Consider the following 25,336-nt stretch of genomic DNA (forward strand, 5'->3'; position numbering starts at 1 on the left):
CTAGAAAGGGTGTCGGAATTTATTTTCTTGGACATAGACTTGATTTTAGTCCCGATCCAGCAGTCCTGGCCCATTCTTATTGCTAACTGACTGAATGTCTTTGGGTAAGTCTTGTAAAAATAAAACCTCTAAGCCTCAGTTTCCTAATTTGAAAAAAAGAGAGGGGGGGAGTATTATAATCCCTATTTCATAAGGATGCTGAGAGAATCATGTTAGATGGAATACATGAAAGAGCCAAACCCAATTTCTGCCCGTAGAGGATGGGCAGACAATAAAAGCTGACGGGCCCTGATCCCTGATTCCAAGGTCAAACAATGCTCTGGGTTGGAGCTCCTCTCTGACCCACAACACCAACTCATAGCCAGCTGGTCTTGAAGGATTCTGTCAAGATAAAAAGTTTTCTTTCAATCGTTCCTCTCTTTTTGGTTTGGACACTGCTGATGAATTTCTTTTATAAATCCATTCTTTCTGACCTAGCTCAGAGAAAGGATATATGGTGAAAATAACCCTTGACCTCTATTTTCTCATCTGTGTAGAATGGGGAGTATAATCAAGTGGACGGCCAAGCACCCTTCCAGCTCTAATTCTCTGAGCCACATTTGATGGTGGACAAGACATGTACATGGAGCCAAAAGAGTTATATTCACATCCTTTTCTTCTTCAGTATGTATGTATTTTTTTAAATTACTTTGTTGTAAAAAAAATTGTACTTTAAGTTTACAGATTTCATCTTACTTAATGCTCACAAAAACCCTGTAAGGAGAGATTTGCAATCTCCATTTGTTTTAGATAAAGAAACTGGGACTCAGAGAGGTTAAGTGGCTTGCCCAAGGTCACACAGGAAATGAGTCACAGAGCAGGAACATGGATACAATTATGATATTCTGACCCAAATGCTTTCTTCTGTACTGTGTCCCTGGAACTCAACATTTTGGGATCATTTGTTCAGGAACCTTTTATAATTTTAAGAAGTTGCTTTGGGTGAGAAAACTGAGTTCTCAGGTCTGTTTCTTGTTTGTTTTTATATTTTCATATATCTCTTCCTTTCTGTCAAGCAGAAAACTATCATTTCCCTTTCCTATCAATATGCCTACCTATAACAGTCGCATCTCTCTGATCTTCTTTTTAAACTACTGGGGCTTGAAAAACTGCAAAACAGAGGTTGTTAGCAGTGCGTGGAGAGGAATAGATCTCAGAGGCAGAGGCCCCAGTGTTTCTCCCGTGGTAAAGTGCACAGACTTGAGCTTCCTCAGACCTCTGTTGAGGAGGCTCACAGGTCTATTCTCATTTCTTGGTGCTCAGAATAAATTAGATTAACAGATAGGAGAATGCCTAGTAGGTGAGGTTTTATTGTAAAATGATTGGTCCTCTGGTTGTATGTTTGCTTTGTTTATTTTGCTATTGCTTTTCCTCCACTGGAATCACTAGACTGTGAGCTCATGCACAGAATGTATCTGTCAGTCACTTCTCTCTTCTGCCCAGCTCAGAGACAGCAGCTTTTATTCATTCATTCATTCTTCCATTCAACGTACATATTTTGAGAGTCTGCTATATGCCAGGCGCCATACTAGATATTGGGGATGCCTGGATTAAGAGGAGACTCAGATCCTGACTGCTGACAATTTAGAAGGGCCATGGATAGGAAAACAGACACTATAATGAAATGGACTCTGCATGGTCAAGATATGTCTGAAAGACACTGGGAGGGCTGCTGATATCTCACCAAGGGAGTCTTGCATCTTGTATTAGCAGTAGGTGTTTTTCAGGAACACTACATAAAAGAAAATATTCTAGGCAGAGTGAGCATCCCGCGCACAGGGGGCAGACCTTGGGGAATGAGGCTGGTTTGATTTGTAACTGCAATTATCTTGCTGTCACTAGAGTGTAAACGCGCCATGTGCTGGCAAACTGGTTCTCTGAAATTAAAAGCCCTGATTTGCAGTGTTTGCTGATGTCCAAGGGGCAAATCCTCCCTCTATGGCCAATCTCAAGCTACCTATGCTTTGATAATGACCTTACAAAATTCTTAAATATTTAACAATTGCCTCTTAGGTTGGGCTCCAGCACATGATTGAAAAAAAAAAATCACTCTCTCCAAAGAGGGTAAAATAAAGTTGTTCCAAACTTGCTATCCTACATCTGCTTGAAGTCCAGTTGTCACCTACTAGGGGCCTCGAGAAAGTCAAAGGTGGGTTTGGAAGCAATTAACTGCTTTTCCATGTTGTTTCTTTTCCGTTTGTGTGTTAAGGAGATGTAACCACCAGCCATCCTGAAACTGGCCAAGTAAGGCACTCAAGGGAGATGTAAGCCCAGCCATCCTGAAACTGACCAAGCCAGAATGTAACCACCAGCAGTCCTGAAACTGATCAAGCCTCGCCACAGGAGCTATGCCCCGTGACCTTCGCCTTAACTTGAATGCAAAGATCTCTCCAGGAGGAGCTTAGGCCTCATTATGTGGAAGTATGTTCTCCAACTGAGCCTGTGCAAGCAAATACCCACCTCTCTTTTTGAATATTCATTCCCCAACCTAATAAAATTTCCCGCTTTCCTTTGTTCAGGGACACCATGACCTTGGAAATGGTTCTTCATGGCCTCCTATTTGCTGCAAATACACTTGACTTTGTGAGACAACTTCCACTGGTGTAGAGTCTTATTTAACTCACCAGGAGGCAAGCCCACTTGGTTCGGTATCACAGTGACCTACCCTGGTTTGCGCCCTGCCTCAGGGTCTTAGTATTTACACGCCTGTTCCTCACAACGCACACAAGGAACTCAGCTCTTCCTTATTTTCCCAAGAACAACACATTCATGGCACTTATAAGTATAGAGATTTCTACTGAAGATTTAAAGTTCATCTTGCAGGAAAGCAAATAACCTAGAAGTCGATATTCGATCTTGTTCTTTACAAGTCCGTTGGCCACCCCGTATGATGGAAGTGCTGGGCAGGTTTCTCTGCGGCCTCCAGGTACCTTGTCCATCTCTCTCAAGTTTTTCCCCACGGGACTGCACTGGTTCCCTTCTTTTGGCTTCTCCAAGAAATTCAATCTCCCCCACTCAATCAAATAGAGCATTTTACCTCCCTAGGCTATATACTTCATGGCCTACTTTGCATACTCAGATGCTCGGTTGTGATCCTATCAAACTAGCAATACAGGGCAAGCAAAGATTTTGAAAATGCAATCTTCCCTTTCTCATGCCTCCCCCAGTCTCTGTACATGGAAGAGTGATTGTTTCAAAAGGACAGTTTCCCACGTATAAAAATGATACATACCTTACCCTTTAAGTCCATCATATTTCTAAGCAATAAATTCTTAGCCATTGTTACATTACTTGACTACACTAAAATTACAAGGCAGTGAGCACCAAACGAGAGAGTGAACAGGTACGTAATAATACCAAAGACTTTAGTAGTAAATATTTGTCAAATGTACTACCTGTTGTTGGACTCCTAGAGAGGGTCTTATAAGGGAGGGCAAATATGAACTTAGCCAGTGCCTGTCCCGTTAACAACAAAAAATGTTTTTGTTTTATTTCGTTTTGTTCTGGACACTTCTTGTAGACCTGGTAAGAGAAAACACTGATTTGAAACCAATATTTTAATAAATCTTTTGCAAGGTCAAACCAGTTCCCTGATCAATAAAATAACTTCCATGCTTGCCTGTTCTGGAAGATCCCTTTCCAAGTGACGTAAGTGTCCTGTCTCTCCCAGAAAGCGATGGTGCAGCCAACAGCCATCTGGTTTGATTAAAGGAGCATCTTTAAACAACTTCGAACATTTCGAACATTCGAGTGCTACAAATGCTAAGGGACATTTCCATTTTGCTTACAAAGAGGTGGAACTTGACTGGAAGAAAAGACGGTTCTTTAGCAGGAAGAAAATTTAAAAATCCCCAAAGCAGTGCTCACTGAGATACTTCCACAGCAATACACAATGGACTATTGCTTTGAGGCTAATAGCATGGATTGGTTTCTCTGCGGACTTTTCACACTTAGCAAACCCGAAGAGTAAGATGAATTCCAAACAAAATTAAAGGCGTGCTTGGGGAGTTCCCTGGGATGTAACTCAACGCTGTCTTAGTTCCTGGTGACATTTATGGAGCTATCTGGGAGAAGAGAGCAGCTTAGCGATGGGGCCCGATGTACTTCGGGTCCATCCTGCGTGGGCTGTGTCTGGTGCCTGCACACATAGAGGGGACTTTGTGCACACATACACCCCCCCACAGACACCCACACTTACAGAACAGGTTGCAAAATAACACGCCAGCTTCTCATAACGTGCTTTGCTTGGCTTTTGGAGCCCAAAAGCACAGCCAGGACACAGCTCAGTTCAGATGGTTTTTCCTGCAGCTTGAGAAGCAATCCCTTCTAAATTAAATGCCAGGTGTGAAACAGGTTTTCTTCTTTATGCTCCTCTACTGTGAATAAACAGAAATTCTTGTGCAAGTGCAAGATAATCCGTGCATAATTCATCCTGGGGCTTCGTTTTCCAGATGTGCAGCCTCTAGCGGATTCCCATGTCTGCGGGGCCTTGTTTCTTGGAGATGCAATAGTCCATGCAGCTGGATCTGACTCCGGAACACCAGCCTCCCTGGCAACCTCAGCCCAGCTCTGCCATCTCACCTTCCCCGGGCCAAGCCACCCAAGCTCCCCAGTGTGCTGCTGTCTGAGATGCTCTGCTCTTTGGCTAACATTGACTTTTCCTGCTTCACTTTTTATACTTCAAAGCTGAAATTAAATTTACCTTTGTAAAGTAAATATTTCTTGTTCAGTGTGGAGGATTTATGGTTTCCTCTTACTTGCCTGTGGAAAGCCTCTTCCAAGATTGAGAAGGAACTTCTGAGGTTTTCAAGATTATTATTTATTTTTATTGTGAAGGAAAGGAGCTATAGAACTGGCTTCCTGCAACTCTCATTTTTGTGTCTACTCTGTGCCAGGCACAATGAAGCATTTTACATGTGTCATTTACATGTAATATTTCCGGGAAGACAAATGTCGAATGCTTAGTGCTGTTCAGCATTCTATCCATATCTGCGGTGAATGTGCTGCGGAAAGGATCACAGACAGTGCTAGAGGCTGTGTGGGTTTACATTGCTGCCCCAGTGTTCACTAGCTGTGCGACCTTAGGAAGCTAACTTAACCTATCTGTTCTTTTTCCTTGCCTGTTACATGAGAATTGCAAAGGTTGTTATGACGGTCAAAAGAAGACGTGTAAAGTGCTCAAAGCAGCGTCTGAAAATAGTAAATATTTCATAACTGTCCTCTATTGCTATTTTATCCTATTTAGTCACTGGAAGTTGCCATTTGCATCCTTATTTTCACCTATAAAAACCTTGAATCTTGGGGGCCGGCCAGGTGACGCAAGCGGTTAAGTGCTTGCGCTCCGCTGCGGCAGCCCGGGGTTCGCCAGTTAGGATCCCGGGCGCACGCTTGTCAGGCCATACTGTGGCGGCGTCCCATATAAAGTGGAGGAAGATGGGCACGGCTGTTAGCCCAGGGCCAGTCTTCCTCCGCAAAAAGAGGAGGATTGGTAGATGTTAGCTCAGGGCCGATCTTCCTCACAAAAAAAAAACAAAACAACAACAAAAAAACATTGAATCTTGGATTTTCCCCATGAACTACGAGCCCAGGGACCCAGCTAAATTCATAGGCACTGTGTCTGAATCCGAATCCTGTGGACTTCATGCTAACCTACACTACCCTTCTCTCAGATTTTACCTCCTCTGTATTAATCTTGGAACCCTGTATTATTTCCAAGTCGGCAAGGAAAGCAACAACGAAACAAGCTGTATTCAGAATATAATTTTCACCAGTGCAACATCTGTCTCCTTGGGATGGGTGTGTAGTTATTCTTCTAATGTTTTGGCAATTTAAATCATATTTTGTTTGTTTGGATAAAACATTTCCATGCCTTTCTAAAGTAAGTTCAATCCTGGTAAAATTAAACTGTCTGCCTGGCCACACTGTTCATTACTCCACTGGATATCACAGGTGCCATTTCAAAGGGACACTGGCCAAGTGTGATAGTTCAGTTCATCCTTCCTGGCAATATTAATAGACATCAGTTTGGCATACTCTCTCGATGACCATTTCTAATCTTTGACTTCCCTTCCCCTAACAACCAACAATGAGCTTTGCATTCCCATTCTATGCCATTTGTTTCAGATTTACTCTTTGACTTTGTGGCAACCAGTGTATGAGAACATTCTGCATGTAGAATGTCTGCTGGAAACCCAGGAGGCCACATACCATCACTCCCCTCAGACTGGTTTCACTTTAAATTGATGACCCCGAGCTTTATAAGGGTACTCATCACTGCCCAGACTATTTAAGGCTATATAAATAGAATCAATCAGAAATACTTAACTTTTTATGCAAAAAAAATTAGTTGGAATGAGTCTCAATGAAAATTCACAACAATTCATGATATTCAGTTTATCCTCATTCTATTGATTAGAAAACTGGGGTTTGGAAACATTCAATACACTGCCAATTACCCACAGCTACTACAACGTGGCGAGGGCCCCCCCAGTCAGTCTGGCTCCAATTCCACTCTCCTTTTTCATGAGAGCATTACTCACTAAGGTCGTAGGTTTAACATGAGCCTCATCATTTTAGAATATGACCCAGGGTTTGATTTCTTGAATAAGCAAAGTGAGAATTCCAAAACCTGTAGGGAATGGAGGAAGGGAGGCGCTGTTTTCTTTTATTTTGCAGAGGGTGAGAAAGACTGACTTCTACCACAGAAAATAGGGCGGGGTAGAGCCCTAGCCCCTTACTCAGCTCTTAACATAGTGCTCTGCTCCCCAGGGAACACTACCTCGACAAAATCAAATGAGGGGGTTGCGCTGCACCACACAAGGAGGGCCTTTGCCTCTGGGAAGGCAGAAAGGCAGAAGAAGCCTAAGATTTGGAGCCAGATGAAACTACCCACTATGTGATTGCTGTAAGTCAATGAACTCCTCTGAGTTTGCCAATTACTTCATGTATAAAATGTGAGTAATACCACTTACCTCTAAGAATTAATATGCAAATTAAATTAAATAATATGTAAAGTGTCTGGCATAAAGTAGTCACTCAATATTTTAAAATTCTTGTGCCTGTGACTTGCCTAGACTCCTGAAGACACTGTCTGCAGAGGGATCGGTTTGGTCTTCTGAGCCAGGACCCTAGACTACCATCTTGCTATCAGCCATTACTATTTGTCATCACTATTGATTTGTCTGTCCAGAAGACCCCTTCCGGGAAATGCTCTTACCTCACTCTAACCTTGTGATTTGAATGGGGTATTCTTGTTGATTGGGCCAAGGATTGGCACTTACTCAAATCAGAGTGTTTCTGTGGGATTTGGAACTTGGGATGTGGAACAGACTATTGCTGGTGGTAAAGCTGGCAGACAGGAGGGGAAGGAACTGAAGTTGCTGTTACCACTTTCCCGCAACTGGAGAAAGAGGGTCTGAGAGGCAAAGCAGAGACAAGCCTGGGAGAGAGAGTCCCTAAGCCCTGCTGCCCCTGCCTTTTCTTGCTTTCTGGAAACTTCCAACACCTCACAGTCCCTCCTCTTCTCCTAAATCCTTGAATAATCTAGTTCAACTTTGGTTGCTTTAACATGCAACTAAGGGAATCTTAAAACAATATTTTCCCCAATCATTGAGGGTGGATATTGTTCTCATTTACCAGTCGCAAGTCAGGTTGTCACCTGTGCTTCTGACTGAGCAGCTAAAAGCTGGAGGTTCCAACGACCCCCTCCTTGGGTTTTTTTAATTTGCTAGTGCCGCTCACAGAACTTAGAGAAACATTTTTCTTACTATATTACTAGTTTATTACAAAACGATGTAACTCAGGAACAGCCAGATAGAAGAGATGCACAGGGCAAGGTATGGGAAATAGCATAGAGCTTCCATACTCTTTCTGAGCACGCCACTCTCCCAGCACGTCCACATGTTCACCAACCCGAAAGCTTTCCTACTCTTGTCCTTTTGGGGTTTTATGGGCTGATTCAACCACCAGCCCCTCTCTCTTCCCTGGAGGTCAGGTGTAGGACTGAAAGTTTCAACCCTCTAATCACGTGGTTGGTTCTCCTGGCAACCAACCCCAATCCGTAGATGGGTCCCAAAAGTCACCTCATTAGTATGACAAAAGACACCTTTTCTGCTCCATCACGTAGGAAATTCCAAGGGTTTTAGGAGCTCTATGCCGGAAACTGACGAAAACCAAAGATATATTTCTTATTATACATCACAATATCACAAACATGTATGCATGTTGAGTATCTGTGTACCAGTTGTCTTGCTAATCATACCATCTAAGAGGTGTTTCGCAATCTTCACCTGAAAGTTCTTGAACATCACCTATTCAGGCACCCAGATAAGAAGCAGAGGTCTAGTACTTCTTGAAATCCAGACTCCTTACCAAGAGGTCAGAACCAGAGCTACTGGCTACAGTCCAACTTTTATGACACTTTTGCCTTGTGCTGATTGGAGGAAGTTCCCCAGCTAATGTCACTGGAGAAGGATCCAGCTTGGAACGGCAGTGCCTTGCAGAGAAGGGTCTCCTTCCTCTGTTCTCCTTGCCTTCACCTTCATCATGACCTCCCGTTGCTTGCCTGATCGTGTCTCAAGGCATGTTCACTTTGTCTCAAGTACAGCTAATTCATCGCCTCAATATTAACATTGCCCTCAACATAAAATTTCGAGGGGAGAAAACTAAGAAGGTGGGTGGAAGACAGGATGACATGACAAACTACACATAGCTGACTTCTTGTTGAAAAGGTGCCCCTGGAGGAAAATTTTAGATAGACATCTATAGTCCAGCATCAACGTGTATATACATCATTTTGTAATTAATTTGGAGAGTTGAGAAGAAACATTAACTATTGATTCCAATTAGCTTTGGGGTCTAAATTAATTGTTTTCCTACTTGAAAATTCCTCAGCTAATGGCTATGTGGGGGGGGGTGGGGCAGCAATGCTATGGACCCACAGTATGGAGTTGGAACAGGAGCTCAGAGGATTCCTTCATCTGATTTTCCAACTGCTTCCTGACTGCCAACCCACTCAATGTTAGTTCTTCATAAAGTGCAAAAGATTAAGAGACCTTAGACCATGTTGCAGCCACAGTCCCTGCTAAAGACCAGCATATTCAAAGTCATTTAGAATTTAGTGGATTTTGCCATTTGTAGAAAATTAGCACATGAGAGTTAGTGATCATTGCAGTGAGATGCTTATGAAACATCCTTTCTTACTTCCTAGGCTCTGGAAAAAACTATATTTGGAGGCAGATCTAGGTCTCTGGTGTCTTGAGGGCTGTTGTACTTAATATGTCCCCTTGGTTCCAGGCGTGAAGTTCACCCAGCCCACTGAGGCCCCTACAGTGCTGCTTCCCCATGTCCACAGCCACTCCTTAAGCCCAGGCACACTGACATCTACCTTAGTGAGCTTCTTCCAAAGGCCTTTATTTGTGGTTTACAAATACGCATTTCTCCTCTCCTGTTTATCAGTCAGGGATCTTTTCCACTTCTTTATTGTCAAGATAATAAATTTGCCCCAGACATAGAAAATAATCAGATATTGACACTTATCATTTGCAAATACTTAGCTTTGTTGAGGGAGAAATGGATTTTCTTAATACTTCTAAGGCTGACCTTTTTGTATTAGGAGCCGAGTCAGAAAACTGGAGCAAAGAAGTTCTCTATGTAATAATAAATATATAAAACTTGAGGAATGAAATGTTAGATTCCTGCCATATTGGAAAAAACCCTTCCTGATGCTCAAGGGAAAACCCAAGAGTCAGCGAGAGAAGGAGGAGGGCAAGGATTCCAACCTGAGGGTGCTGGCTTCCCCATCAGAATTCAAGCACAGCAAGTAAGGGCCTTGTTTCTTTGGGCATGTGCTGCCACTGGAGACAGAGACCTCCAGCGAAGGCCTGGTTCCAACTCCAATAGGGTTCCCAGTGACACGGGATGATGGCTGATGGAGTTTCTTGGGCTGGTGGGCCTAAGGCAGCAACACAGGGGGCTGCTTGTTTCTCTGTAAGACAGAAAAGGTCACCCAGAGTTACTGAGACCCCGAGGAAAACACAGAAGGACTAAGCAGCCTTAAGGACTGGAAGGAGTTGGCACAGGAGACCACAGAGCACAGGGATGTCACAACCTGAGGCAGTAGCAAGAGTGGCTGTCGGCGATAGGCGTTACCTGCACGGCGCTCAGGTGCACATCAGCAGATAGAGCAAGGACAGAGGTTGAGGGCTAGAAATGAAGAGGGGATAAAACCCTCAACTGGAGGCTGGCAGGACCAGATGTCTCTTTTCCGATATCCAGCAACTTGGGTCACTCCTAGGGAAAAGACAGGAGAATGGTCAGAAGAAACTGTGGAATTGAGTATTTATTAAAAGTGACTGAAAGCAGAACTGGACAGCATATGGGTTAATCACATTGTGATTTGCTGAAGAATCAGCCTATCAGTCAGAATAAACCAGAATGGGATAGATCAAGCTGACTTGTTCAAGGGTGGATATGCCCAGTGCTCAAGCAGAAGGTCCAGGTCAGGCAGAGAAGGATGTACCAGGAAGCCAAGGATGCCTACCCCTCAGGGCCTCACTTGCACAGCCCCCACCATCACCTTCTGCCTCCTTTTGTGCTTGTCATTTTATATCCTTTTTCTTCAAGAGGGCTTCGCAAAATCAGGATCAGCCTCTGAGCTCAGATGCAGAAATTAAAGGTAATTCTTTTTAAATATCTGAGCTTCAGTGAGAAAATTGGGACGCTCACTTCCTATCTATAATATTTGATGAGAATTTCAGGTTGTTTTGGTTCCTGTCCCATTAGCTTCATGAAGTCAGAGGCTTTAACTTGTCTATGTATTCCCCTGTGCCTTGCACAGTACACAATTCTCAGTATGTAGTAGAAGCTTAAATGAGTTGTAAAGGAGGAGGCCAGGCTTAGGCAGAGCAATCAGAAATGGTTTCTTGGGGAGAAAGGCTTAAGTTAGCTTTGCTATTGGCATTCAGACACCTGAGAAGTAGCACAGAACACACTAGGTGGAGAGACCAACAAATTCAAGGAGAGGCATGTAACTGGCCAGAATGGGAGGTTCTAAACAAATGTCATCTAGTCATGATAGGATGTGCTCGTAAAGACACATCATATTCTGGAGCTAGAGGTGGTCAGAAAGGAGATTGATCCACCGTATCCACAATCTTTAATATCCACTTAAATAGGGTGTTCAGATAATACGACAGAGAGGACTTAAGCTTCCTCTCTAGGTCTCTTTATTCGATCACTCAGCTTTCAAGAAAACTATTCAATAATTTTCCCTGGAGAAGCGAAATTGAAAAAACAAACTAAGTAATACCTAGAAATCACTTTCAAAAGTAGACCTTGTTTTATTAAGGAAAAAATGTGATATATAGAAAGCAAACATCCCAGTGACAGGTTTATGTTTCCTTCCAAATTATAAAATAACTAAAATTCAAAAGGATATTGTATATCTCAGTAGATTAAATTGTTTAACTTTGCTGACAGACAGCCGTGCTGGAAATTCTTCAGCATGTACGAGAGGGTTCCTCACCTGCTGGGAACCGACCTGGACAAGCCAAGCCCCGAGCACCGAGTGACAGGCCACGAGCAGGGCTGTGCCAGGGGTTTCCCCCCAACGTGGAAGCCCAGTCCTCCACTCACACATCTCTGCACAGCAACACGGTGTTATTTATCGGCTCACATCATCCTAGGAAATAAAAATAAAATGGAAGGACTGCTCTTTAGGTACGTTTTCTCAAAAAAGAGCTAGGACTGTAACTACTGCTCAAACTCCTGACTTACCTGGGCTCACAAATCAGCTCTGAGGAAATCCTAGGAGGTTTGAAAGGCACCTTTCCCGCTTCTCAGTGGAGGTCATTTCAGGAGGTTCAGTGAGCACTGAGAAAATTTTCCCAGCAGTGCAAATGGAGAAAAGTGTGTGTGATTGTGTGCTGACAGCCGACAGGTCATATCTAAGATACATATAATATTTTTGATCTAAGGGACTCAGGGCAATCATTTTATACTGTAGAAAAAGAAATTATACTCTGCCTTCTTTCCAATATCATTAAATCCTTCACTTGCCACAGTCAGGGAAAAAACAAAAACACTTTGCCTCTGAGAACTCTGAGATAAACCAAAAATAGAGAGGTCACCCTGACTGGTTCTATTTCCCCAAATAATAAACCCTTGAATATTTCCCATTAACCCAAACTCAATCACCATGTAAAGCAGTTATTCTTTTCCAACCGTGAACAGACTAAGATAAATTTAACAACCTGGAGAATTTAACTTTTTTTTTTCTTTAAATACTTGTAGGGTTTTTTTCATTTGGTGATGGAATATTTCACTCTTTCCAAAGTCCTACCCACTTGCACACACTGAAAATAAACTTTCTTAATATTTCTGACTCTGTCTTCCTTTTACAGTGGTTCCCAGAGATGCCACTGAGATAAAGTCTACCTGAGTCCAACCAGTAATAATTTACCCTCTTTCCTAACAGAATATAATTGGATAGGTGTGATTTGTAAATATAAGCAAGCCCAAAAGCTCATTTAAATAAGTTGGACATTGGGACCGGCCCCGTGGCTTAGCGGTTAAGTGCTCGCGCTCCGCTGCTGGCGGCCCAGGGTTCGGATCCCAGGTGCGCACCGACGCACCACTTCTCCTGCCATGCTGAGGCCACGTCCCACATACAGCAACTAGAAGGATGTGCAACTATGACATACAACTATCTACTGGGGCTTTGGGGGAAAAAATAAATAAATGTTGGACGTGCTCAGTATTAAGGAATAAGGAATATGCTTCTCATGTAGAAATTATATCTACAAAGTACTCCAAGGGAAAATTGACTGATACTAGCCCCATGCTTATGAAAGCTCCTCACAGGTAGTAAATAATGTCATTTCCTGACAGGCCAGGGAAATTAATACACACGGGGGTCCCAGAGGAAGAGGACATCCCTGTCCTTAGAGGGACACAGGTGCCACCTACAGAGGTCAATGAGATGGTTCCTGGTGCCTAATCTCAATAAAGCTGATAAGGACACTAAAATACTCGTGACACATAAAACTAAATTACAAATCCAGGGTCTTTTTGAACTTTCAGAGAGAAATTAACGTTTAAGTTCAATATCATACGTCCCTAGTTTTGTTAACGATACAAAAGTATGTATTAATCAACATTTCTTGTTACGCCTATATAAAAAAACTATTCAAAAACCACAATATCAAATTAATGATACAAAATCAAAAAATTTCTGAGGGACTTTCGCGGTCAAATCCACATCTTGATGGCAGGAAATTGACTGCAAGAAAGGATTGTACCGCTTCCAACATGACTAAGAAAATCGTAAACCACAGGTAGACAAGAAATAAAACATTTTGTGCCTGAGATAAACCAAATATAGCAGGGTCACCCTGACTTGGTCTGGACCCCAAATAATAAAACCTTCACTGTTTCCCATAAATCTGAACTTTATAAAAGCATCTTAATTCCTGATGCTGCTGTGCTGATACCTGAAGATATGTCTTGACACTTGTAAATTTGATAATCATGTGAGAAACCGTTGTGTTTTTTCCTTAAACAAATCAATATAACTTGGAAACCACAGTATTTTTTGTTTTTGTCCTTTTAATTTCTGATTATTTGCTGAGCGGTTCTTTCTGAATTCTGACTCTCTTACACTCATTTCCTTCATAAATGTTTCTGTCTCTGAGTCTTCCTTTCACAATACACTCTTCCTTTCACAATACACTAGCATGAGCTCAAGTATTTCTTGAATGACTTTAAATGGAATCCTGCCAATTATCCACTATCTAAAATAGGTTACCTAAAATAATTTTAGATTAGACTATTTTTCATAATGGAAAATTTTTATTTTTCTAATTAAAAAAATGTTGCATATTCATTTTAAAATCAGAGAACAAACAATTATTTTTTCAAAAAAAAACTATAAACTGGGGCTGGCCCAGTGACATAGTGGTTAAGTCTGCATGCTAAGCTTCCGTGGCCCAGAGTTCATGGGTTCAGATCCTGGGTGCAGACCTATACACCACTCATCAAGCCATGCTGTGGCGGCATCCCATATACAAAGTAGTGGAAGATTGGCACAGATGTTAGCTCAGGGACAATCTTCCTCACCCAAAAAAACTTATAAACCAAAACCAGAAAAAAAAATTACTGATACATATATATTTTATATATTCAGATGTATATATATTATATATATACACACACACACTTATACAGTATGTGTATACTGGTATATATGTTAGAATATACAAGGAATACAGAGAGAGAATATATTTATATTCCATTTAGCAAATTCATATTGGTGGACATATATGTTGTGTTCAAGTTTTTAGTGTAATAGATTACGCTATTATTAATTCTCCTGTATCTGAACTTTTTCTCTCACTTTTTATTATTTTCTTAAATTACATTTCTAGAAATAGAATTGCTGAGACTATTTACAGTGTTAAAGTATTTGAAACACACTGTCAAATTGTCCTGCATAAAGATAAAGGCTGCAGCAATTTATATAATTTATGAAACATTATGTTTCCCCATCTTTTCATCATAGGTATTAGAAATTTAGTTTATTTTTTCCAGTCATACGGAATCTAAATAAATTAATTATGACTAACTTTTTAATGCTAGCATTTAACTGTGTTGAACAAAATAAAAAACATGCTTATGTTTGGTTTTACTTGTATGTCTACTATCAAAATTTACTATCAATAAATTCTCATGCATTGATTGGCAGTGTTAACACTCCAAAATATTGACTAACATTCAAGATTTCGTGTTTTCAAACATACTTACAGAAATTTCAACATATTTACCTAAAAAAAGTCATAGCTACTAATAAGCACTTTAAGTCGTGACTATCATTTAAGGAAACAATTATTTTTTGAAATAGAAGTTTTATCAAAACCACATGGGTGAATTTGCAAGTTATTCTTTCCTACCATGTATGCCAATTGCCACTTGAGTTTTAGCTCTGACGTATATTAGGCCATATGTATGCCATGTATAAATACACAAATCATAGTCATGGTAATACTAATTCAATCCTGAATTTTGATTCTCTAGAGATTTAGCTTTGTAGTTGGAGTCCATATTTGTGCTAAAGGTCATACGAGTTATGGGATCGAGTAATAAATATTAACTCAATTTCCTGGTTGCCCATCTTGTACTCAAGACCTGTTGATAACCGGTCCACACAGAGGCACCTTGGTGCGCTGATATTTCAGGAAGGCATGGTCCCCGTTCACTCCTCCCACACTAACACGCACAGGCCACTTGAAAAGGAACCAGATGTGGCGTGCGTGGCTCGGGCCCTCCAGCAGAGCCTGCCCATTCTGGAGGCTCGCTTCACCGGGTGTCTCACAGTTTAAGAAGGGGCAATCGATCTCCTCACAGCACTATGCAAAGCACCATGAAATGCCAGGGAACTGGTTGATCATCTTTCTGTAATACCACATCCACACGTTTTATAAAATATGACTTTAATAAAACACATGACGGCGTGACAGCAGTGGTCAGTAAGTCACCCACGTGGTACACGGGTCATTGAGATTCCATGTTAGGAATTCACGTGGCCCATGCCTGGAACACCATCAGTTAGAGAGCTCGCTGAGAAGCACGGAAGGATGAAGAACGCGTGGTGTCCTCGTTCACCCACTGGCACTTCAATTTTTTTCAAAGTCCCCTAAGTGGTTTCCTAAAAATGCAAATTAAGTCTCAAATTAAAATGTGAGAAGAACCCCAGAGACACACACAGAGGCTAGACTGAAGTATTACATATGGCTTATAGATGCCTCACATTGATTAATTAACAGATTAATAAAACAAATAAAACCTGATAATTGAGGAACAAATATGCTACAATTTTAGACACAGAGGGCATTCCTATTTTGAAAAAATTAGGGAACTATGCTCCTAATTAATAGGATTTTTGAAAAATTTTCGCTTGTATTCTTTTATTAATTCTTTTTTTTTGTTTAATTTTGTCTTCATTTTATTTTTACTATATGGAAGGTTCTTGGTAAGGAATAAATTTTTTCCTTCTAGTTTTGGCAGAATTCCCTGCTCTCTGTAAGGGATCAATAAATATTGCTTCTTGCTTTTGAAGATAATGTTCATCCCTGTGTCCTATCTGGGGGGGTCAGGGAGTCTCCAGAACAATACACACACACACACACACAAACACAAACACACACAGACATCGTGCACACACACATACTTTATCCTTTATCTTTACCTGACATTGACTGGGAAAGCACTAGCGATGTTGTTCACTTTTACACCTTCTGTAAGATAAACGGAGTAAGATTTATTAAAATTTACTGGATACCCTGAGGGTTATTCAAGGTTATCAGGCTAGGTAGATAACCATCAAGGTTGGGCTATTAAGCCTGATACCCACAGGCTTTTCCAGACTTGACCCTCATCACCAGGTGGATCAGGCACCTCCATCGCCCACACCCGTGGTTCCTCAGATACTCCCTTCCCCATCCTGGCGCAGTCTGGAAAGCCCTCATTCTCTCTGCTAAAACACTGCTGTGAAGCTCACCCCTCTCAGGAACCCCAGAATTACACCCCCAAGGGCACATCTGATGGTGCCAGGCATCTGACCCTTGACAAGTCCCAAACTAAAATCATGACCTTCGCCCCACAGCTGAATGTGCTTGTCCTTCTCTGGTCCCTTATGCTGGTACATCACGGTCTGGTCCTGCCTCCCATTACAGGTGCACTTCCTGCTCCTTGCCCAGCCATGCCACCTGCAGGCCTGCTGAAATTCTGGATCATCTCCGAGTAGGCCACTGTGTTCGAGATGCCTGCATTTCGGCCTGGGGAACTCCTGGTTGTCTATCCACGCTCACCACCAGGACGTTCCTGCCTTCTCTTGGTGAGATGACTGAGCTTCCAACTCGACTTAGTATCTCACCTCCAACACAGCATGCCTTTGTTTGCACATATATGTTACCCTCTGGAAAGTGCTTTCTGCAGGAACACGCCATGTCTTATTTATCTTTGTATTTCCAGCACCAGACACAATGCTGTCACTTAGAAGATGATCCAGAAGCATCTTTGAAGTTTTTTTGTAACTTTCTAAACTATCCCTCTGCTGGGCTCCAAAGGGTGAGTTTGACTTCCTTAAATTCTCTTCATAGCTGCTTTATGTTTGTTGTATACAAGTTGGTCAAGAGAAGAGCAAACTCACTCTCCCAAGGCTTAGCATAACATCTTGCTCACCTGTAAAATGACAAATTAAAATAACCAGTATCATGTCAAACCATTGTTTTGGGTATTAGAGATAATATGTGAGAGAATACATCTTTTAAAATGTATTATAAAACATTGACTGAATAATTAATTATATTATTGATTAATAATTAAATTTTTATTTATTATTATTCAGTGAAACACTTTCTAGATTATCTTTATTACTGGGTGTTATTACTGTTCTCCCAGGAATTATTCTGAAAATATTATTTTTTCCAAATAGAGAAACTGGAGATACATGTCATTTATTCTTTCAAAAAATATTTTTTGCATCTCTGTTAAGTGTCAGGCTCTCTCCCAGACACTGGGGAACCAGCGGTGAATGATTCAGATCCAGTTCTGCTCTCGGGAGAGTGAGAGACTGGTTAGAAAACCAGGACATTATAACACTATGGAGTTGGATTAATGGAAACAGACAAGAGGAGCATAAACAGGTCAGGGAAGGTATCTGCCATGTAGAAGTCACACTAAGTTAAATCCTTAAAGTGTGACAGGACAAAAATCTGGCACTCGAGGGGCCAGCCCAGTGGCGTGGTAGTTAAGTTCATGTGCTCTGCTTCAGCAGCCCTGGGGTTTGTGAGTTCAGATCCCAGGCGCAGACATACACACTGCTCATCAAGCCATGCTGTGGTGGCATCCTACGTACAAAATAGAGGAAGATGGGCACAGATGTTAGCTCAGTGACAATCATCCTCAAGCTAAAAGAGGAAGATTGGCAACAGATGCTAGCTCAGGGCCGAACTTCTTCACCAAAAAAAAAAAAATCTGGCACTTGAAAAAAAAAGTCAACCTTGGGGAAGTCCAAATCTCCAAGGTAGCTCATCCAGCCTATATATCCTTCAGTGTGACAGTATAGAGCTTAAAGCAAGTTGAGTCAGAGCAAATATTTGACAACAAATTCCTCATGTACGTGCCTGCCTGACTTCAGGTGTCCTTCAGGTTACCTTTATACCTTGGACAAACTAAAGAAAGAAATCATCTTACAAATCACCTTCTTTAATAGAATATTACTATCATTTACATTATTAGGGGCTGAAAGCAATAATAAATATTTTTGCGTGCATTATTTCACCTGCGTGGTACAGTTCTATCCTGTCACTTTTTAAATGCTCTTGTTTAAGATCATACGAAAAGTTACTAACAAAATCAGGACTTGGACGTAGGCCTGTATGATCCCGAAGCCTTCAAACTATATTGCCTCCTTCTAGTGAGTGGAAACTGTGACTTGCTCCCTCTTATTAAATGCACACTCAAGGAGCAATATAGCTTTAAAAAGAAGAATCAAGATGTTTAAACACACATTTAATATTTAAATAGGATATTGAAACAAGGCCTAAAATTTTGGATAGTTAACATTTATAATTGATTAACTTCATTTACATAATGGTTTAATCTCACATATGTTTGCAATAAATAACTCAAACCAGGAAAACATACCATCTAAATGCAATTAGAGTTTAAGAACTTTAGCTATGTCAATTGTAACATCATAAAAAATATATATTTGGTTTCTGCTCCCTGATCCTGGCACAGAGCTCTGAAAACCCTTGTAATTTCTTGAGGAATTGAGGTGCTAGGAGCATCTTTTGCTCTAATATTTGGTCTTTGACTCCAGTTCCTGACACAGAGCTCTTAAACTCCTTGGAATTTCCTGGAGGACAGCAGCATCTTGTGTTCTAATGAGACAACTTTCAGTGGGCTTCCGGATAGGGCCTGGTCACCAGAAAGACCAAGCCATGGTTAGAAGCTTGGAACTTTCAGCCCCATTCCCCATCCTCCAGGGAGGGGAGAAGAGCTGGAGATTGAGTTAGTAACCAATCATGCCAACACATGATGAAACCTCCATAAAAATCCCTGAAGTACAGAGTTCAGAGAGCTTCTGGATTGATGAACACATCCACATGCCAGGAGGTTGGAATACCCCAACTCTACAGGGACAGAAGCTCCTGTGCTCAGGACCGTTCCAGATCTCATCCTATGTATCTCTTGCTGTTCATGTGTATCTTTTGTAATATTCTTTGTAATAAACTAATAAACATAAGTAATTGTTTCCCTGAGTTTTATGAGCCATTATAGCAGATTATCAAACCTGAGGAGGGGGTTGTGGGAACCCCTGATTTATAGCTAGTTTGTCAGAAGCACAGGTAACAACCTGGGACTTGTGATCAGCCTGTCAAGTGAGGTTAGTCTTGTGGGACCGAGACTTTAACCTGTGGGGTCTGACGCTAGCTCCAGGTAGACAGTGTCAGAATTGAATTGTATTGTAGTTCACTTAGCTGGTGTCATACAGAATTGGACAATTGCTTGGTGTAGAAAAAACCCACGCATTTGGTGTCAGAAGTGTTGTGAACGTATAGGAAAACAGTTTTTCATATATTAATTCACAAAGCAAAGAGGATTCAGGCTATTCAAAACAGAAGGAGACAATGTTAACACAGGTAACTATAAATCCGGGGACAAAAGGAAAATCTTGAAAAGGAAGACTCCTTTTCGTATTCTGCAAGATTCCACACATAGACTCCAAGCAAATATTAAGTGATACATGCCCTCTATGAATATTAATTTTAAAATTCAACATTTTAATCTTGGTATTGGTCCAAAGTCTGTACTTCCCTTGATGCAATCTGGAGGTGATGAACACATTATGCAAGCTTGCTAAAGTTTGGTTTATCCATTTATAAACACTCTAAGTCATAAAAGAGTAGACATTGCTTCTTTCTAAGGTTGTGGCTAATTACAAAAATAAAACTCATCATTTTTTCCCCAGAATATGTTTCTCTTCCTAGCAATGGAGCTGCACACAGCAGTCCACATTTGCTGTCACAAAGACACTAATTGCAAGTCATGAGTGCTTCTTTCTACCAACACCCACCCACCTGCCAAGTCAGGCCGACGTACCTTTATAAGTCTCCAACACCAGTCAGCTCCCCTCGGCTCTGGGTGCTGCAATACCTCTGCTTGTGTCCCCTGGGAGAGGAGATTCTCCGTCTTTCTTCTGCTTCTCTGGATTCCAGGAGGAATGGGATTCTCTGAGCACCTCAGATGCTGTCCCTCACTTTACTGTACCTCCATGGGCATGTGGAGTGACTCTGATGATAGGTACCTTTAGCAAGAATCCCCAAGTTTGTGTGGCTCAGTCAAGATCTTCTTTCTTAGGGAAGTGAGCTGCTTTTCAGGGAGCCTCTGAGCCTTGCTCCATCTCTGTGGATGGCTGTGCTGGTCCAGCTCCATGGGGACCAGGGAAGTTCACTTAATTCTAATAGTTACCAGCCACCCACTTGTCTCTCATACAAAGCTATACTCTTCGATGCAGCCATAATTAAGAAGAAAGGAGTTTTTTTTTGTTTTTGCTTTTGTCTTTTATCTCCAATATGCCTTCTCTGTTTTATTTTTCCTATTTGTGTAGAACCTGAACTGAGCATAAAATTGTGATTTGATTTATTAGGTATCCCCTTAGAGATCCCAAAACATCTTCGCTTCTCTGATTCAAGTATTCAGTCTCCTTATACTCTAACAACTTGAAAGGCACTAACACAGTATTTAAGAATGCATGCTTTGAGGTCAGTCGGACCAGGGTTTGACCTGAAGCTCAGCAGCTTTGGGCAAGTGGCTTGACCTCTCTAAGTCTCAGATTTGCATCTTTAAAATAAAATACTACTCACCACATAGGAATTTAGTGCAATAAAAGTTACACTGTGTTTAGCACATTTCTTAGTGTGTAATGAGCACTCTTTAAGTGATAGCTAGTAAGTTAAAAACCAACTTTTCAGCTTGATATTTATCACCTTCCAAAATAAACTCTTAATCTAATATCTCCAGCCTCTTCTTCTGCTATTCCTGCACCACTATATATATGACTATATATATATGTAGTCTCAGTCAGGTTAGGCTGTTATAACAAAGTACCACAGACTGGGTGGCATATAAACAAGAGAAATTTATTTCTCATGATTCTGGAGGCTGGAAGTTTAAGATCAGGGTACTAGCATGGCTGAGGGCCCTCTTCTGAGTTGCAGATGTCCATCTTCTTGTTGTGTCTTCATGTGGTAGAAAGAGAGTGAGAGAGCTCTTTGGGGTGCTTTTATAAGGGCACTAATTCCATTCATGAGGGCTGCACCCTCACGACCTAATTAACCTCCCAAAGACCCACCTTCAAATACCACCATATTGGGGGGTATGATTTCAATATATGAATTTTGTGGAAACACAAACATTCAGTCCGTTGCCCATATATATACAATATAATAATTTTATATACACAGTAGAGATCAAAGGAAGGTAGGGTCCATATTAATCCAGGAGAAGGAGAAAGCAGAGGATGTTGATACCTGAACTATACCTTGAAGATGTACAGGCACTTTTCATGTATTCAAGGACACTCCAGCAAAACGCAGAATAAGTAGGGATAGGAATACAAACATCTTGATAGTTTAGGTAAATACGAGTAGTTCAGTGTTCTCAAACTTTATTATGAAAAAGCATCTCCTCTGGAACTTGCTAGAAAAGCAGGTTCCCAGTACACACACCTAGAAATTCTGACACAGTAGGTCTAAGACACGGCCTGGACATGGCTATGTATTAGATATAATTTATATGCAATAAAATGCACACATTCTCAGAGTACCATTCTATGAGTTTTGAAAAATATGAACACACCTGTATCCACCACTCACTCAAGATAGAGAATATATTTATCACCCAGAGAGTCCCCACTGGTGCCTGTATTTTTAACAGCCACTCCATAAATGACACGAGAGCATAAGACAATGAAGTTTATAGAGAAAAACAAGGTTGGAGGGGTAGCAGAGGCCAGATCTTGGTGGACTTGCACGCTCAAACCTCTCCATCAGAGTCTAATGAGGAGTTCTTTCCAGTCGTCTCTCAAGCTGCCCCGCCTATCTTCCCATTCATGCTTGTGGCACCTCTTCTGCCTGAAACACTGTCTTTCTCTTCCACCCATCTCTGTCTGTATGTCAACACGTTACCTACAGATAACAGCTTGTATCAATGACAAATTTTGACTATAAAGGAAAATGGGGAGGAGAAATGACGAGAAAATTCACAGAAAAATATATATATCTATGTTCAGGCCCTTAATTACGTGGAAAGATGCTTAATGTCAGTTGTAATAAAAGAAATATAAGTTAAAACTATGAGATGCTATTGAGATACCATTTCCCACCTAATAGGTGAAATCATCAAAAACTTAGAAGTTTGGCAACATATTTTGTGGCTTATCTGTGTGGAAACAGGAACTCTCATATGTTACTGACGGGAATGTAAAGCAATACAACCCCTGTGGGCAGGAATTTGGTATGTCTGGGAAAATTATGTTAGCAAAATTGTATAGGCATGTACACTTTGACCTAGCCATCCCCATTCTGGGAATAAATTCCAAAATTACACTGCCAAAAATATGAAAAAAAAATATGTTCCTGGGTACAGATTGCAGCATATTCATAATAATAAGACTGGAAACTTCTCAAATGTTCATCAGTAGGGGACAATAAACCCATGGCACAATCACAGACGCAGTTCTATGCCATCATAAAAAGGAATGAAGACTTGCTCTATCCTTGTAGGAAATAACCTTTGGAATATATTGTTAAATGGAAGAACAAGGTGAAGAAAAATGTTATGATATGAAATTACTTGTCTGCAAAAGAGGGGGAAAAATACACATACACATATTATCTTATATTAACATAGTTGATAAATAGTATTTTCTTATGGTAAACCTAAAATACATATACACATTTTCTTGTATTAACAAAAAACATATTTTTACATTAAAAATAAAATAAAAGGATAAAAGATTAACAAATGACTACCTTTGGGAAGGTAGAGAAATGAATGAAACAAACAAGGAGAGAAATTAGACTTCTCTGAATATACCTTGTTTTGTAGATTTGACTTTGGTATCATTTAATATTTTGTATAATTATAAAAATAAAAAGCAAAATTGTATATCAATTTGGTGATACAATCACCCAGAGAGAAATCTGATTATTTGACTATTCATTCTTGTGGGATATTTCCTAAGAACTGATTTTAAAAAAAGTCTTAACATGTCTTCTGAAAACATTTTAGTGGTAGTGTTTAAATTGTAATTTTGAGACTGTGGCCTTTTTGGATAAAACAGATGAGAAATTATGTTGGTTTCATTGATAACTGGGATTTTCACTATGGGTGCACACCGGCATATTGAGGAGGTTGAGAAAAGAGTTGGTGGTTCTGAATTTAAATTGGCAATATCAGTATGAACTCATGAAGTATTTTACTTTAAAACACTTCCTGGTTCAGTTTACTGAAAAACAATGGAAAACCATGATCAATCCAGTAGGAAAGAGCACCCTCGCTCTTCAAATGTGGTCTCTAGATAGAAACCAGGGCTCCTTGGATAAACAGTGATTAAGAATAACAGAACCTAGGAGGTATGCACACACACAATATTACAAAGACAAAAGGGATATAATTACAGGTATAAGAGATATTTTTTAAATATCATGAGAGAATATTCTTAACAATTTTATGCCAATAATATTTTAGTAAATTATACTTTACCAAAATTAACTCTAATTGGGAAAAAAAAACTTGAATAGATTAAAAAATACATTTTGTGCAGCCAAAAACCAGCTATTTAATTCAAAACTATAAGGATATACCTTAAAATATGGATTATTAACCTACACATGACAAGATTATGGGTGTTTTTTATATGGTTCTTTTTGCTTCGAGGCATTTTTCTAATACAAATTATATATATAATGTCCAAAATAAGTAAACCAAATTAATACAAGTAATTTTTTAAAGACTAACTTTTAGATTAGTCTTTAAAAAATTAATTAACTAAAGATTAGTCTTTAGATTTAATTTTGTTCCTTGTCTTTTCTTAGTTTATATTACGGCAATTCTAGCAACTGCCTATCCTTGAGAAAGACATTATTTGTTTCTCCCAGAGCCTCAACCACATTTAAGTACTGCCTGACAGAATTGTCCTACTTCATCCAGAAGGTTCCAGTTCTCCACCTGTCTTAGGTACCTACCTAGAACACTGTCCTGCTGGTCTCCCCCCATCACGCTGCTCCTTACCAGGGATTTTCATCCTCCCTAAGCCTGGAGAAGGTGACTCTCCCACCTCTGTTCTTCTTTAGCTGTGGGACCTTAGCCCAGTTGCTCACTGCTCAAACCTCAGTTTCCCCATTTTCTAAAAGAGACAGCAACCTATTGTGAAGATGGGGTTTTCTGTAAAGCAGCTAGCATCTTTCCTGTCACAAAATAGATACTGACTATATCATAGTTAATTTCATTCTTGGCTTTAAAGGGGCACAGCAGAGCACTTAGCACAGCCACTATGACCAATTGTCAGCTGAGCAAAGTGTCACAGAGACAATAAAAGACTACCGAAAAATACCAGAGCTGGAGGAGATACATTTTTTCTTATCACAATGGCAGGACTTCTTTCCCACTTCTGTGGACCAGCAGTCCGTGGAGCAGCACCCTGTGTGAGTGTGTGTGTGACAGCGTGCACATGTGCATGCGTGCCTGGGTGTGTGCACACATTTATGTCCAAGCATCCCACTCTCCCTCTTCTAAAGCTGCTTCCACACTTCCAGCTTTTGCCCTATACAGGGGGAGAAGTTGGGGGCCAATGATAAGAAAAAGTTCCCCTACATCAGAAACATTCGACTCCACCACAACGTCAGCGAAAATAAAACAACACGAAAGGCCAGCCCATGGCATGCCCTCTCTCTGGAGCCCCAGAGCTCTGAGTGTGGTAACAAAGTGTGATGAAAAATTGACAGCACGCCACCTGCTTATGGTTGCTAAGAGAAAACATCCCTTTCATAATAATCGTATTAGGGGAAGAGAGTGGGTTTTTGTCTCCCCTTTGTGAGGAGCAATTTATTTTTATGGATATAAAAGGAAATAAATTTTCCTGAAATGGCTCCTTTGTGGATCAGGGTCCACGAAGCTCATTCTGCGTTTATAGATAAGCAAAAGGTCAATTGAACGTTATGTCTTTCATGGT

The 25,336-nt window shown here is 40.7% G+C and overlaps 1 long non-coding RNA gene across 1 annotated transcript in view; it reads right to left on the minus strand.

Annotated features, from left to right (window-relative positions):
- Window positions 1-14,278: 14,278 nt before the first annotated feature.
- The window catches only part of LOC131406411 (uncharacterized), a 32,900-nt gene continuing 21,842 nt past the window's right edge, over window positions 14,279-25,336 (minus strand). Inside the window, exons 2-4 of the long non-coding RNA XR_009220134.1 lie at window positions 16,967-17,274; window positions 16,280-16,328; window positions 14,279-15,739 (exon numbers count right to left, since the gene is read on the minus strand). This is a non-coding gene — a long non-coding RNA (uncharacterized LOC131406411). The remainder of the gene's footprint in view (window positions 15,740-16,279; window positions 16,329-16,966; window positions 17,275-25,336) is intronic.

Source organism: Diceros bicornis, chromosome 5 (genome assembly GCF_020826845.1).
Source record: "Diceros bicornis minor isolate mBicDic1 chromosome 5, mDicBic1.mat.cur, whole genome shotgun sequence".
In the NCBI taxonomy this organism is placed as follows: Eukaryota; Metazoa; Chordata; class Mammalia; order Perissodactyla; family Rhinocerotidae; genus Diceros; species Diceros bicornis.